The sequence below is a fragment of the Hypanus sabinus genome, unplaced genomic scaffold (genome assembly GCF_030144855.1).
Source record: "Hypanus sabinus isolate sHypSab1 unplaced genomic scaffold, sHypSab1.hap1 scaffold_550, whole genome shotgun sequence".
Lineage (NCBI taxonomy): Eukaryota > Metazoa > Chordata > Chondrichthyes > Myliobatiformes > Dasyatidae > Hypanus > Hypanus sabinus.
In genome coordinates this window covers 1-14,552 of record NW_026781411.1, presented here as the reverse complement: position 1 = coordinate 14,552, position 14,552 = coordinate 1, and the positions used below count along the sequence as shown (strand labels likewise).

General features: G+C 45.3%; 1 non-coding gene across 1 annotated transcript; it reads left to right on the top strand.

Moving 5' to 3' along the window:
- Positions 1-1,052: 1,052 nt before the first annotated feature.
- trnar-ucg (transfer RNA arginine (anticodon UCG)) lies at positions 1,053-1,141 on the top strand. Its single transcript is given in 2 exon segments — positions 1,053-1,089; positions 1,106-1,141. It is a non-coding gene; the product is annotated as a tRNA-Arg (tRNA).
- Positions 1,142-14,552: the final 13,411 nt, after the last annotated feature.

Below are 14,552 nucleotides of genomic sequence, written 5' to 3'. Positions count from 1 at the left end.
TTTCCGACCCTACCTTTTCTGAACGAATTTTCAACCCCGCACTGATAATCACTTCTCCCATCTCGAAACCCTCCTCCAATTCTTGGACAACCCGATCTGATTCTACCCCTCCCCGGACGTTTTCATCGCTACCTGCCGACGAGACATCATCCGGCTCGACGTTACCACACTTACTCCTCGTCGAAGTTGATTCTCCCCGAACGCACTTTCCACCTTCCACTCTCTCAACGTACCATCGAACAGCAGGCAAAGGGGTTGCTGCTTTAACGTGGCGGACTATCGCCTTGCTTGTAGAGACCAGCCAGTAGCTTTCAGACACCTCCACATACACAGACAAGGAGATACATCAATGGGAAGGGATAGCTGGAGAATGACAGACCGACAGAATAACTCAAGCGGGATCTTATGTAAACCCTAGAGTTCTAACCTGCGATTTCGTTTCCCTAACTCATCCGAGGTCATCTCTGTATGTCTGTCTGCCTCTCTCTCTCTCTCTCTCTCTCTCTCTCTCTCTCTCTCTCTCTCTCTCTCTCTCTCTCTCTCTCTATCTCTCTCTCTCTCTCTCTCTCTCTCTCTCTCACTCACTCACTCCCTTCCACCACCCTTGTAGCTCTCCATCTCTCTGTTTCTCCCTCCCTCTACCGTTCCTCTTCTTTCTGGCTGGTAGACTTTTTGTGCTGGGTACCATTGACAACCGCTCCCCAGGCATTGTCAAATGAATGGCATCGACCCTGATCGTCCACTCATTCCTGGCCCTGCTTATTCAATCCTAATTGGGATTCCAATCCCAGAATATAACGCCGCTGCTAAAGTCAGTGATGTGTACCTTTGAGAATTCCTTTCTGTGACAGAAAGGTAATTGAGTTTAAGTGAAGAGCTCAAAACCAGAATGAATGTAGAGATATTGAAAACAATGGCTGAATGCTCACCTGGGATGAAAACACTGCGTGCCAGTACTTTTAGCTCAGTTGGGAGATCATTCTACAGGTGGGAAACTACTTGCGGCAGTCAACATGTTCCCCATTTTTCTCCTGATATTTCTCCTACAATAGGACCGTGTGGCCTAATGGATAAGGCGTCTGACTTCGGTACTGGATTGGAAGTCATCAGAAGATTGCAGGTTCGAGTCCTGTCACGGTCGTTTTGCCAAACTGGCGGATTCGGTTCCATCCTGTCTCTCACTCCCTGCAGAATGGTTGTCTCAATTCCGCGTGGGGATTAATCGGAGTACACCACCCTCGGGGAAAATGTAATGTCTCGTCTTCGTTGTACGCAACCTATAATAGTATGTGTCCAGTCTTTGCAGTATTTCTGAAAGCAGTTCGTTAACAATTCGTAAACAACTCATAAACAATTCCTTGGAGGCTTCTCAGTGCTCTCCATCAACTGACTAATATTCTCTGGCCTTGACCGTCTCATTTTCTCTATGGATGTCCATTCTCCCATCAAAAGGGCCTTAAAGCTCTTCACTGATTTCTCAAAAAATAAAAACTAATTCCCCTCGTCACCACCATCCTCCGTCTGGCAGAACCGGTCCTCACCTCAGCAGTTTGTCCTCCAGCTCCTCCCGCTTACTCTACATTCAATGGGTGGCCATGGAACTCGCATAGGACCCAGATGTATCTGCATTTTCCTAAAACAACCCATGTCCCAAACCATCCCCGGTAACGCACCCCAATGCTCCCACCGCTACGTCGACCAATGCATTGCTGCCGCTTCCTGCAGCCGTGCTGAGCTTGACAATTGCATCAGCTTTGTCTGTAACTTCCACCCTGCCCCACGTCCCACTCCATGCAAGCAAGTCAAAAGGAAGGAGGAACCAGAGGTCCATGTGCCAGTCCTCTTCGGAGGACGAGAGAGGGTCAGCAACTTTAAATTTCTGGGAGCTAATATTTCAGGGATCTCTCTTGGACCCATCACGTGCAATTGTTAAAAAAGTACGGCAGCGCCTCTGTTTTCTTAGGGGTTTGCGGAAATCCGGCATGACATCTGAAACGTTGACAAATCTCCATAGAAGTGATACAAAGTGTATCGACTGGCTGCATCATGGCTTGGTATGGAAACATCAATGCCTTTGAACGTAAGTTCCTACAGACTCTGGTGGGTTCGGCCCAGTACATGTCCGGTAAAGCTCTCCCACCATTGGGCACATCTCCCTTTGGGGTCTTTGCCATTGCTTATTTGGCGGGTGGTGCGCGCAGATGCTTTTTATCTGAAACGTGGGGTGGGGCGGGGCTTTCTGTTGCTTGCTCTGCTTTATTATTACCCTCAACCCCCATTTTCCTGCCTTCTGCCGTAACCTTTGACGCCCTGACTGATCAGGAAACTACCAACTTTAGCTTCATAAACTGCCAATGACTCCGCTTCTGCAGCCGTTCATAGCAATGAGTTCCACAGACTCACCACTGTGATGGTAGAAATTTATCCTCATCTTTCTTCTAAAGGGAAGCTCTTGTATTCTGAGGCAGTGCTGTCTGATTCTAGACCTTCCCCACTATGTGAATTATTTCCACCACATCCACTCTCTCACCGTCTTTCAATATTCTGTAATTTTTAGTGATATCACCCAACATTTATCAAACGCTTCCCGCACGTTAACCCTTTAATTTCGGGATCATTGCCCTGTGCTTTCCCGGGCACCTTTCCAATGCCAGTGCATCTTTCTTTCGATAAGGTGATCGAAATTGCTCATCATCCCCGATGTGCTGGCTGATTATATTAAGCCTCAGCATTTAATATTGTAGTCCATACAAAAAGAATGCTGACCTCGCATCCACGAGGAAATCTGCAGATGCTGGAAATTCAAACTGACTTAGAGTCTCGGCCCGAAATGCCGACAGTGCTTCTCCTTATCGATGCTGCCTGGCCCGCTGTGTTCCACCAGTATTTTGTGTGTGTTGTTGCTTGATGACATCGCATACTGGATGATTTGATGCCTATGGGGACGGCAGCCTGGAAGAGTTTGAAGATGTCCATGAAGACGTCAGTGCTTTGGCGTGCACACTGCCTGAGCAGTCGGCCTGGGATTTTGACTGACCCGGCGCTTTACGGGGACTGGCTGCGTGCAGAGTCGTTCCTATGTCTGCCGCTGCTGCAGACAGCGGCTGCCAGTCTGTTAGACTTGATGTTCCTGTGAGTTTGCTCTCTGCGGAGTCCTTCTCACGTTCCAATTTGAACTTACAGCGAGTTTCACTTTTAATGCGGATAACAGCAAGTCGGCCGTAAAGGTGCCGAGAGCAAAGGATTGTCGGAGTTATCTTCGACAGCGGCTTTATGCTGATAGATGAAACTTCCCTTCCATGATTTCATCTCCCAGATCTTCCACTCTGCATCCATTGCAACGGGCAGTTGAATTTTATCTGTGGGCACAGATTAAATTGCAGGGGAATTTCTGAACGAGCACAGCGTTTCTTCACAATGTCTGCACCGACCTCACTGATACACCGGCCTAACAACTCGGTCACAAACCGAAGGAGTTCAAAGAGCGCGCACACAGAACTGGAAACATTTGTTCACCTATGTTCTTACCAGGAACACCAATAACGGCAATGATCATGTAATATATCTTTTTCACACGGTAAAACGTTTCAAGCATGTTGTGTGAGTTTCCACCTGTCTTCCAGCTGCCCGCGATCTGGCCCAAGAAACTCTGAGCTGATGAATCTCCACGGTCACTCCAGCACACTGACTCTTCAATTCTACACAAGGATGACGTGTCTTCAACAGCAGGTGTAAAAATAAAGATGATGCAATTCAATTAAAATCCCATTATGTAGAGGTTGACACGAAATTGCAACATCTCAAAGATGAAGAAAGGACGATTGGAGAAGTCAATGAATGTTGTTGTGAAACACTCTCCGGCTCGACTCTCGGTTCTATGATTGCTATTCTTGATCTTGTCCATTCCTCGGCTCCACTAATGCGATACGTCATTGGGCTGCTCTGCTTCTCTCCGGGAATTTTCTCGATTGTTGATCACAACAATGGAAATTTAACAACGAAAAAGTTCTTCGAACCTTTTTATAATACAGTGCAGAGTCTTAAACTAAGATAGTGTCCAGGTTTACGATGATACTGAACGGATGCAGATTAATCAAATTAATAAACGCTTTGTAGTGCGCCTCACGTCCATCGACAAAAAGCGGGTATTCCCAGTGGCCAAGCAATTCCGTTCCACTTCCCAGCCCTTCTGTGACATGTCGGTCCATGGCCTCATCTTCCACCCTAATGAGTCCACTTTCAGTTCGAATGTGCTACACCTCGTATTCCATCCAGGCAGTCTCCAATTCCGTTCCACTTCGCAGTCCTTCTGTGACATGTCGGTCCAGGGCCTCATCTTCCGCCCTAACGAGTCCACTTTCAGTTCGGATGTGCTACACACCGTATTCCATCCAGCAAGGCTCCAATCGGTTTCTCCAGCCAGATATTTTTCTGTTCCTCCTTCCTCCTTGTTTATGTCTCCAGTCAGGCCTCTAACCTCAGTTCCTGGCCTGCCTACCTCCGCCCCCAGTAACTCTGCCCCTTTACTGCCTCCTATGGTCAATTTTCTCAGTGAGAGTGATTACCGCGTTACCCATCGCCTACAGTCTGTCACTCTGGGCAAACAGTGGAGTTCTCCCCTCTCCGCCTCTGTCCATCGACGAAGTTCAATGCAAATTTACTTCCAGTGTTTTCATTTTTGCGTCTCCTCCTCGACTCCCCGTTTCTCACCCACACAAAAGGTGACGTTTGGCTTGCTCCTTTTAAATTCTGCAACTACCCTTCTGACCGGGGCTCGTTCACTCCCTGTCAAGCGATCCGATCGTATTCCTTCTTCTCCAGCCATTTCCACTCATCAACTCCCAGCCTCTTATTTCATTCCCCTACCTCATCAAAGTGGATTCATCTCTCACATTCTAGCATGCCCGCCTTCTCTTCCTACCACATCTTCCTTTTTCTTGTACCTTTCCCTTTCCTTTCCAGTGCTTATGAAGGGCCCCGGCCCGTAAAGTCGACTGTTCATTCATTTTCACACATTTTGCTTCACCTGCTAAGTAACAAATGTTATTCGACCCCCATCACACACCAGATAATTCCGTGTTTTACCCCGTCCCTCCCTCTATTCAAACATTAATATCCCAGCCTGATACAGACCTTCCCTCCATCTACTCAATGATTAAAACACCATTATTACAAACCAATTCTGTCCTCCCTCCACACTCCGATTAATATCCCCCGTACCCCTAACAGTCCCTCCCTCTACACAACGATTATTGCACCATTATTTCAAACCCATTCTGACCTTCCTCCTCTCTCCGATTGATATTCCCCCCCAACATTTCCTCCCTCTAAACAACAGATAAAACACCATTATTACAAACTCATTCTGTCCTCCGATTAATATCCCCGGTACTCCTAACATCCCTTACCTCCATACACCCATTAATCCGCCATTAAGTATCGTTATTCTGTCCTCCGATTAATATCCCCGGTACTCCTAACATCCCTTACCTCCATACACCCATTAATGCGCCATTAAGTATCGTTATTCTGTCCTCCGATTAATATCCCCGGTACTCCTAACATCCCTTACCTCCATACACCCATTAATCCGCCATTAAGTATCGTTATTCTGTCCTCCGATTAATATCCCCGGTACTCCTAACATCCCTCACCTCCATACACCCATTAATCCGCCATTAAGTATCGTTATTCTGTCCTCCGATTAATATCCCCGGTACTCCTAACATCCCTTACCTCCATACACCCATTAATCCGCCATTAAGTATCGTTATTCTGTCCTCCGATTAATATCCCCGGTACTCCTAACATCCCTCACCTCCATACACCCATTAATCCGCCATTAAGTATCGTTATTCTGTCCTCCGATTAATATCCCCGGTACTCCTAACATCCCTTACCTCCATACACCCATTAATCCGCCATTAAGTATCGTTATTCTGTCCTCCGATTAATATCCCCGGTACTCCTAACATCCCTTACCTCCATACACCCATTAATCCGCCATTAAGTATCGTTATTCTGTCCTCCGATTAATATCCCCGGTACTCCTAACATCCCTCACCTCCATACACCCATTAATCCGCCATTAAGTATCGTTATTCTGTCCTCCGATTAATATCCCCGGTACTCCTAACATCCCTTACCTCCATACACCCATTAATCCGCCATTAAGTATCGTTATTCTGTCCTCCGATTAATATCCCCGGTACTCCTAACATCCCTTACCTCCATACACCCATTAATCCGCCATTAAGTATCGTTATTCTGTCCTCCGATTAATATCCCCGGTACTCCTAACATCCCTTACCTCCATACACCCATTAATCCGCCATTAAGTATCGTTATTCTGTCCTCCGATTAATATCCCCGGTACTCCTAACATCCCTTACCTCCATACACCCATTAATCCGCCATTAAGTATCGTTATTCTGTCCTCCGATTAATATCCCCGGTACTCCTAACATCCCTTACCTCCATACACCCATTAATCCGCCATTAAGTATCGTTATTCTGTCCTCCGATTAATATCCCCGGTACTCCTAACATCCCTTACCTCCATACACCCATTAATCCGCCATTAAGTATCGTTATTCTGTCCTCCGATTAATATCCCCGGTACTCCTAACATCCCTTACCTCCACACACCCATTAATCCGCCATTAAGTATCGTTATTCTGTCCTCCGATTAATATCCCCGGTACTCCTAACATCCCTTACCTCCATACACCCATTAATCCGCCATTAAGTATCGTTATTCTGTCCTCCGATTAATATCCCCGGTACTCCTAACATCCCTTACCTCCATACACCCATTAATCCGCCATTAAGTATCGTTATTCTGTCCTCCGATTAATATCCCCGGTACTCCTAACATCCCTCAGCTCCATACACCCATTAATCCGCCATTAAGTATCGTTATTCTGTCCTCCGATTAATATCCCCGGTACACCTAACATCCCTTACCTCCATACACCCATTAATCCGCCATTACGTATCGTTATTCTGTCCTCCGATTAATATCCCCGGTACTCCTAACATCCCTTACCTCCATACACCCATTAATCCGCCATTAAGTATCGTTATTCTGTCCTCCGATTAATATCCCCGGTACTCCTAACATACCTTACCTCCATACACCCATTAATCCGCCATTAAGTATCGTTATTCTGTCCTCCGATTAATATCCCCGGTACTCCTAACATACCTTACCTCCATACACCCATTAATCCGCCATTAAGTATCGTTATTCTGTCCTCCGATTAATATCCCCGGTACTCCTAACATCCCTTACCTCCATACACCCATTAATCCGCCATTAAGTATCGTTATTCTGTCCTCCGATTAATATCCCCGGTACTCCTAACATCCCTTACCTCCATACACCCATTAATCCGCCATTAAGTATCGTTATTCTGTCCTCCGATTAATATCCCCGGTACTCCTAACATCCCTTACCTCCATACACCCATTAATCCGCCATTAAGTATCGTTATTCTGTCCTCCGATTAATATCCCCGGTACTCCTAACATACCTTACCTCCATACACCCATTAATCCGCCATTAAGTATCGTTATTCTGTCCTCCGATTAATATCCCCGGTACTCCTAACATACCTTACCTCCATACACCCATTAATCCGCCATTAAGTATCGTTATTCTGTCCTCCGATTAATATCCCCGGTACTCCTAACATCCCTTACCTCCATACACCCATTAATCCGCCATTAAGTATCGTTATTCTGTCCTCCGATTAATATCCCCGGTACTCCTAACATCCCTTACCTCCATACACCCATTAATCCGCCATTAAGTATCGTTATTCTGTCCTCCGATTAATATCCCCGGTACTCCTAACATCCCTTACCTCCATACACCCATTAATCCGCCATTAAGTATCGTTATTCTGTCCTCCGATTAATATCCCCGGTACTCCTAACATCCCTCACCTCCATACACCCATTAATCCGCCATTAAGTATCGTTATTCTGTCCTCCGATTAATATCCCCGGTACTCCTAACATCCCTCACCTCCATACACCCATTAATCCGCATTAAGTATCGTTATTCTGTCCTCCGATTAATATCCCCGGTACTGCTAACATCCCTCACCTCCATACACCCATTAATCCGCCATTAAGTATCGTTATTCTGTCCTCCGATTAATATCCCCGGTACTCCTAACATCCCTTACCTCCATACACCCATTAATCCGCCATTAAGTATCGTTATTCTGTCCTCCGATTAATATCCCCGGTACTCCTAACATCCCTCACCTCCATACACCCATTAATCCGCCATTAAGTATCGTTATTCTGTCCTCCGATTAATATCCCCGGTACTCCTAACATCCCTTACCTCCATACACCCATTAATCCGCCATTAAGTATCGTTATTCTGTCCTCCGATTAATATCCCCGGTACTCCTAACATCCCTTACCTCCATACACCCATTAATCCGCCATTAAGTATCGTTATTCTGTCCTCCGATTAATATCCCCGGTACTCCTAACATCCCTTACCTCCATACACCCATTAATCCGCCATTAAGTATCGTTATTCTGTCCTCCGATTAATATCCCCGGTACTCCTAACATCCCTTACCTCCATACACCCATTAATCCGCCATTAAGTATCGTTATTCTGTCCTCCGATTAATATCCCCGGTACTCCTAACATCCCTTACCTCCATACACCCATTAATCCGCCATTAAGTATCGTTATTCTGTCCTCCGATTAATATCCCCGGTACTCCTAACATCCCTTACCTCCATACACCCATTAATCCGCCATTAAGTATCGTTATTCTGTCCTCCGATTAATATCCCCGGTACTCCTAACATCCCTTACCTCCACACACCCATTAATCCGCCATTAAGTATCGTTATTCTGTCCTCCGATTAATATCCCCGGTACTCCTAACATCCCTTACCTCCATACACCCATTAATCCGCCATTAAGTATCGTTATTCTGTCCTCCGATTAATATCCCGGTACTCCTAACATCCCTTACCTCCATACACCCATTAATCCGCCATTAAGTATCGTTATTCTGTCCTCCGATTAATATCCCCGGTACTCCTAACATCCCTCAGCTCCATACACCCATTAATCCGCCATTAAGTATCGTTATTCTGTCCTCCGATTAATATCCCCGGTACACCTAACATCCCTTACCTCCATACACCCATTAATCCGCCATTACGTATCGTTATTCTGTCCTCCGATTAATATCCCCGGTACTCCTAACATCCCTTACCTCCATACACCCATTAATCCGCCATTAAGTATCGTTATTCTGTCCTCCGATTAATATCCCCGGTACTCCTAACATACCTTACCTCCATACACCCATTAATCCGCCATTAAGTATCGTTATTCTGTCCTCCGATTAATATCCCCGGTACTCCTAACATACCTTACCTCCATACACCCATTAATCCGCCATTAAGTATCGTTATTCTGTCCTCCGATTAATATCCCCGGTACTCCTAACATCCCTTACCTCCATACACCCATTAATCCGCCATTAAGTATCGTTATTCTGTCCTCCGATTAATATCCCCGGTACTCCTAACATCCCTTACCTCCATACACCCATTAATCCGCCATTAAGTATCGTTATTCTGTCCTCCGATTAATATCCCCGGTACTCCTAACATCCCTTACCTCCATACACCCATTAATCCGCCATTAAGTATCGTTATTCTGTCCTCCGATTAATATCCCCGGTACTCCTAACATCCCTTACCTCCATACACCCATTAATCCGCCATTAAGTATCGTTATTCTGTCCTCCGATTAATATCCCCGGTACTCCTAACATCCCTTACCTCCATACACCCATTAATCCGCCATTAAGTATCGTTATTCTGTCCTCCGATTAATATCCCCGGTACTCCTAACATCCCTTACCTCCACACACCCATTAATCCGCCATTAAGTATCGTTATTCTGTCCTCCGATTAATATCCCCGGTACTCCTAACATCCCTTACCTCCATACACCCATTAATCCGCCATTAAGTATCGTTATTCTGTCCTCCGATTAATATCCCCGGTACTCCTAACATCCCTTACCTCCATACACCCATTAATCCGCCATTAAGTATCGTTATTCTGTCCTCCGATTAATATCCCCGGTACTCCTAACATCCCTCAGCTCCATACACCCATTAATCCGCCATTAAGTATCGTTATTCTGTCCTCCGATTAATATCCCCGGTACACCTAACATCCCTTACCTCCATACACCCATTAATCCGCCATTACGTATCGTTATTCTGTCCTCCGATTAATATCCCCGGTACTCCTAACATCCCTTACCTCCATACACCCATTAATCCGCCATTAAGTATCGTTATTCTGTCCTCCGATTAATATCCCCGGTACTCCTAACATACCTTACCTCCATACACCCATTAATCCGCCATTAAGTATCGTTATTCTGTCCTCCGATTAATATCCCCGGTACTCCTAACATACCTTACCTCCATACACCCATTAATCCGCCATTAAGTATCGTTATTCTGTCCTCCGATTAATATCCCCGGTACTCCTAACATCCCTTACCTCCATACACCCATTAATCCGCCATTAAGTATCGTTATTCTGTCCTCCGATTAATATCCCCGGTACTCCTAACATCCCTTACCTCCATACACCCATTAATCCGCCATTAAGTATCGTTATTCTGTCCTCCGATTAATATCCCCGGTACTCCTAACATCCCTTACCTCTATACACCCATTAATCCGCCATTAAGTATCGTTATTCTGTCCTCCGATTAATATCCCCGGTACTCCTAACATACCTTACCTCCATACACCCATTAATCCGCCATTAAGTATCGTTATTCTGTCCTCCGATTAATATCCCCGGTACTCCTAACATACCTCACCTCCATACACCCATTAATCCGCCATTAAGTATCGTTATTCTGTCCTCCGATTAATATCCCCGGTACTCCTAACATCCCTTACCACCATACACCCATTAATCCGCCATTAAGTATCGTTATTCTGTCCTCCGATTAATATCCCCGGTACTCCTAACATCCCTCACCTCCATACACCCATTAATCCGCCATTAAGTATCGTTATTCTGTCCTCCGATTAATATCCCCGGTACTCCTAACATCCCTTACCTCCATACACCCATTAATCCGCCATTAAGTATCGTTATTCTGTCCTCCGATTAATATCCCCGGTACTCCTAACATCCCTTACCTCCATACACCCATTAATCCGCCATTACGTATCGTTATTCTGTCCTCCGATTAATATCCCCGGTACTCCTAACATCCCTTACCTCCATACACCCATTAATCCGCCATTAAGTATCGTTATTCTGTCCTCCGATTAATATCCCCGGTACTCCTAACATACCTTACCTCCATACACCCATTAATCCGCCATTAAGTATCGTTATTCTGTCCTCCGATTAATATCCCCGGTACTCCTAACATACCTTACCTCCATACACCCATTAATCCGCCATTAAGTATCGTTATTCTGTCCTCCGATTAATATCCCCGGTACTCCTAACATCCCTTACCTCCATACACCCATTAATCCGCCATTAAGTATCGTTATTCTGTCCTCCGATTAATATCCCCGGTACTCCTAACATCCCTTACCTCCATACACCCATTAATCCGCCATTAAGTATCGTTATTCTGTCCTCCGATTAATATCCCCGGTACTCCTAACATCCCTTACCTCCATACACCCATTAATCCGCCATTAAGTATCGTTATTCTGTCCTCCGATTAATATCCCCGGTACTCCTAACATCCCTTACCTCCATACACCCATTAATCCGCCATTAAGTATCGTTATTCTGTCCTCCGATTAATATCCCCGGTACTCCTAACATCCCTTACCTCCATACACCCATTAATCCGCCATTAAGTATCGTTATTCTGTCCTCCGATTAATATCCCCGGTACTCCTAACATCCCTTACCTCCACACACCCATTAATCCGCCATTAAGTATCGTTATTCTGTCCTCCGATTAATATCCCCGGTACTCCTAACATCCCTTACCTCCATACACCCATTAATCCGCCATTAAGTATCGTTATTCTGTCCTCCGATTAATATCCCCGGTACTCCTAACATCCCTTACCTCCATACACCCATTAATCCGCCATTAAGTATCGTTATTCTGTCCTCCGATTAATATCCCCGGAACTCCTAACATCCCTCAGCTCCATACACCCATTAATCCGCCATTAAGTATCGTTATTCTGTCCTCCGATTAATATCCCCGGTACACCTAACATCCCTTACCTCCATACACCCATTAATCCGCCATTACGTATCGTTATTCTGTCCTCCGATTAATATCCCCGGTACTCCTAACATCCCTTACCTCCATACACCCATTAATCCGCCATTAAGTATCGTTATTCTGTCCTCCGATTAATATCCCCGGTACTCCTAACATACCTTACCTCCATACACCCATTAATCCGCCATTAAGTATCGTTATTCTGTCCTCCGATTAATATCCCGGTACTCCTAACATACCTTACCTCCATACACCCATTAATCCGCCATTAAGTATCGTTATTCTGTCCTCCGATTAATATCCCCGGTACTCCTAACATCCCTTACCTCCATACACCCATTAATCCGCCATTAAGTATCGTTATTCTGTCCTCCGATTAATATCCCCGGTACTCCTAACATCCCTTACCTCCATACACCCATTAATCCGCCATTAAGTATCGTTATTCTGTCCTCCGATTAATATCCCCGGTACTCCTAACATCCCTTACCTCCATACACCCATTAATCCGCCATTAAGTATCGTTATTCTGTCCTCCGATTAATATCCCCGGTACTCCTAACATACCTTACCTCCATACACCCATTAATCCGCCATTAAGTATCGTTATTCTGTCCTCCGATTAATATCCCCGGTACTCCTAACATACCTTACCTCCATACACCCATTAATCCGCCATTAAGTATCGTTATTCTGTCCTCCGATTAATATCCCGGTACTCCTAACATCCCTTACCTCCATACACCCATTAATCCGCCATTAAGTATCGTTATTCTGTCCTCCGATTAATATCCCCGGTACTCCTAACATCCCTTACCTCCATACACCCATTAATCCGCCATTAAGTATCGTTATTCTGTCCTCCGATTAATATCCCCGGTACTCCTAACATCCCTTACCTCCATACACCCATTAATCCGCCATTAAGTATCGTTATTCTGTCCTCCGATTAATATCCCCGGTACTCCTAACATCCCTCACCTCCATACACCCATTAATCCGCCATTAAGTATCGTTATTCTGTCCTCCGATTAATATCCCCGGTACTCCTAACATCCTCTACCTCCATACACCCATTAATCCGCCATTAAGTATCGTTATTCTGTCCTCCGATTAATATCCCCGGTATTCTAACATCCCTCACCTCCATACACCCATTAATCCGCCATTAAGTATCGTTATTCTGTCCTCCGATTAATATCCCCGGTACTCCTAACATCCCTTACCTCCATACACCCATTAATCCGCCATTAAGTATCGTTATTCTGTCCTCCGATTAATATCCCCGGTACTCCTAACATCCCTCACCTCCATACACCCATTAATCCGCCATTAAGTATCGTTATTCTGTCCTCCGATTAATATCCCCGGTACTCCTAACATCCCTTACCTCCATACACCCATTAATCCGCCATTAAGTATCGTTATTCTGTCCTCCGATTAATATCCCCGGTACTCCTAACATCCCTTACCTCCATACACCCATTAATCCGCCATTAAGTATCGTTATTCTGTCCTCCGATTAATATCCCCGGTACTCCTAACATCCCTTACCTCCATACACCCATTAATCCGCCATTAAGTATCGTTATTCTGTCCTCCGATTAATATCCCCGGTACTCCTAACATCCCTTACCTCCATACACCCATTAATCCGCCATTAAGTATCGTTATTCTGTCCTCCGATTAATATCCCCGGTACTCCTAACATCCCTTACCTCCATACACCCATTAATCCGCCATTAAGTATCGTTATTCTGTCCTCCGATTAATATCCCCGGTACTCCTAACATCCCTTACCTCCATACACCCATTAATCCGCCATTAAGTATCGTTATTCTGTCCTCCGATTAATATCCCCGGTACTCCTAACATCCCTTACCTCCATACACCCATTAATCCGCCATTAAGTATCGTTATTCTGTCCTCCGATTAATATCCCCGGTACTCCTAACATCCCTTACCTCCATACACCCATTAATCCGCCATTAAGTATCGTTATTCTGTCCTCCGATTAATATCCCCGGTACTCCTAACATCCCTTACCTCCATACACCCATTAATCCGCCATTAAGTATCGTTATTCTGTCCTCCGATTAATATCCCCGGTACTCCTAACATCCCTTACCTCCATACACCCATTAATCCGCCATTAAGTATCGTTATTCTGTCCTCCGATTAATATCCCCGGTACACCTAACATCCCTTACCTCCATACACCCATTAATCCGCCATTACGTATCGTTATTCTGTCCTC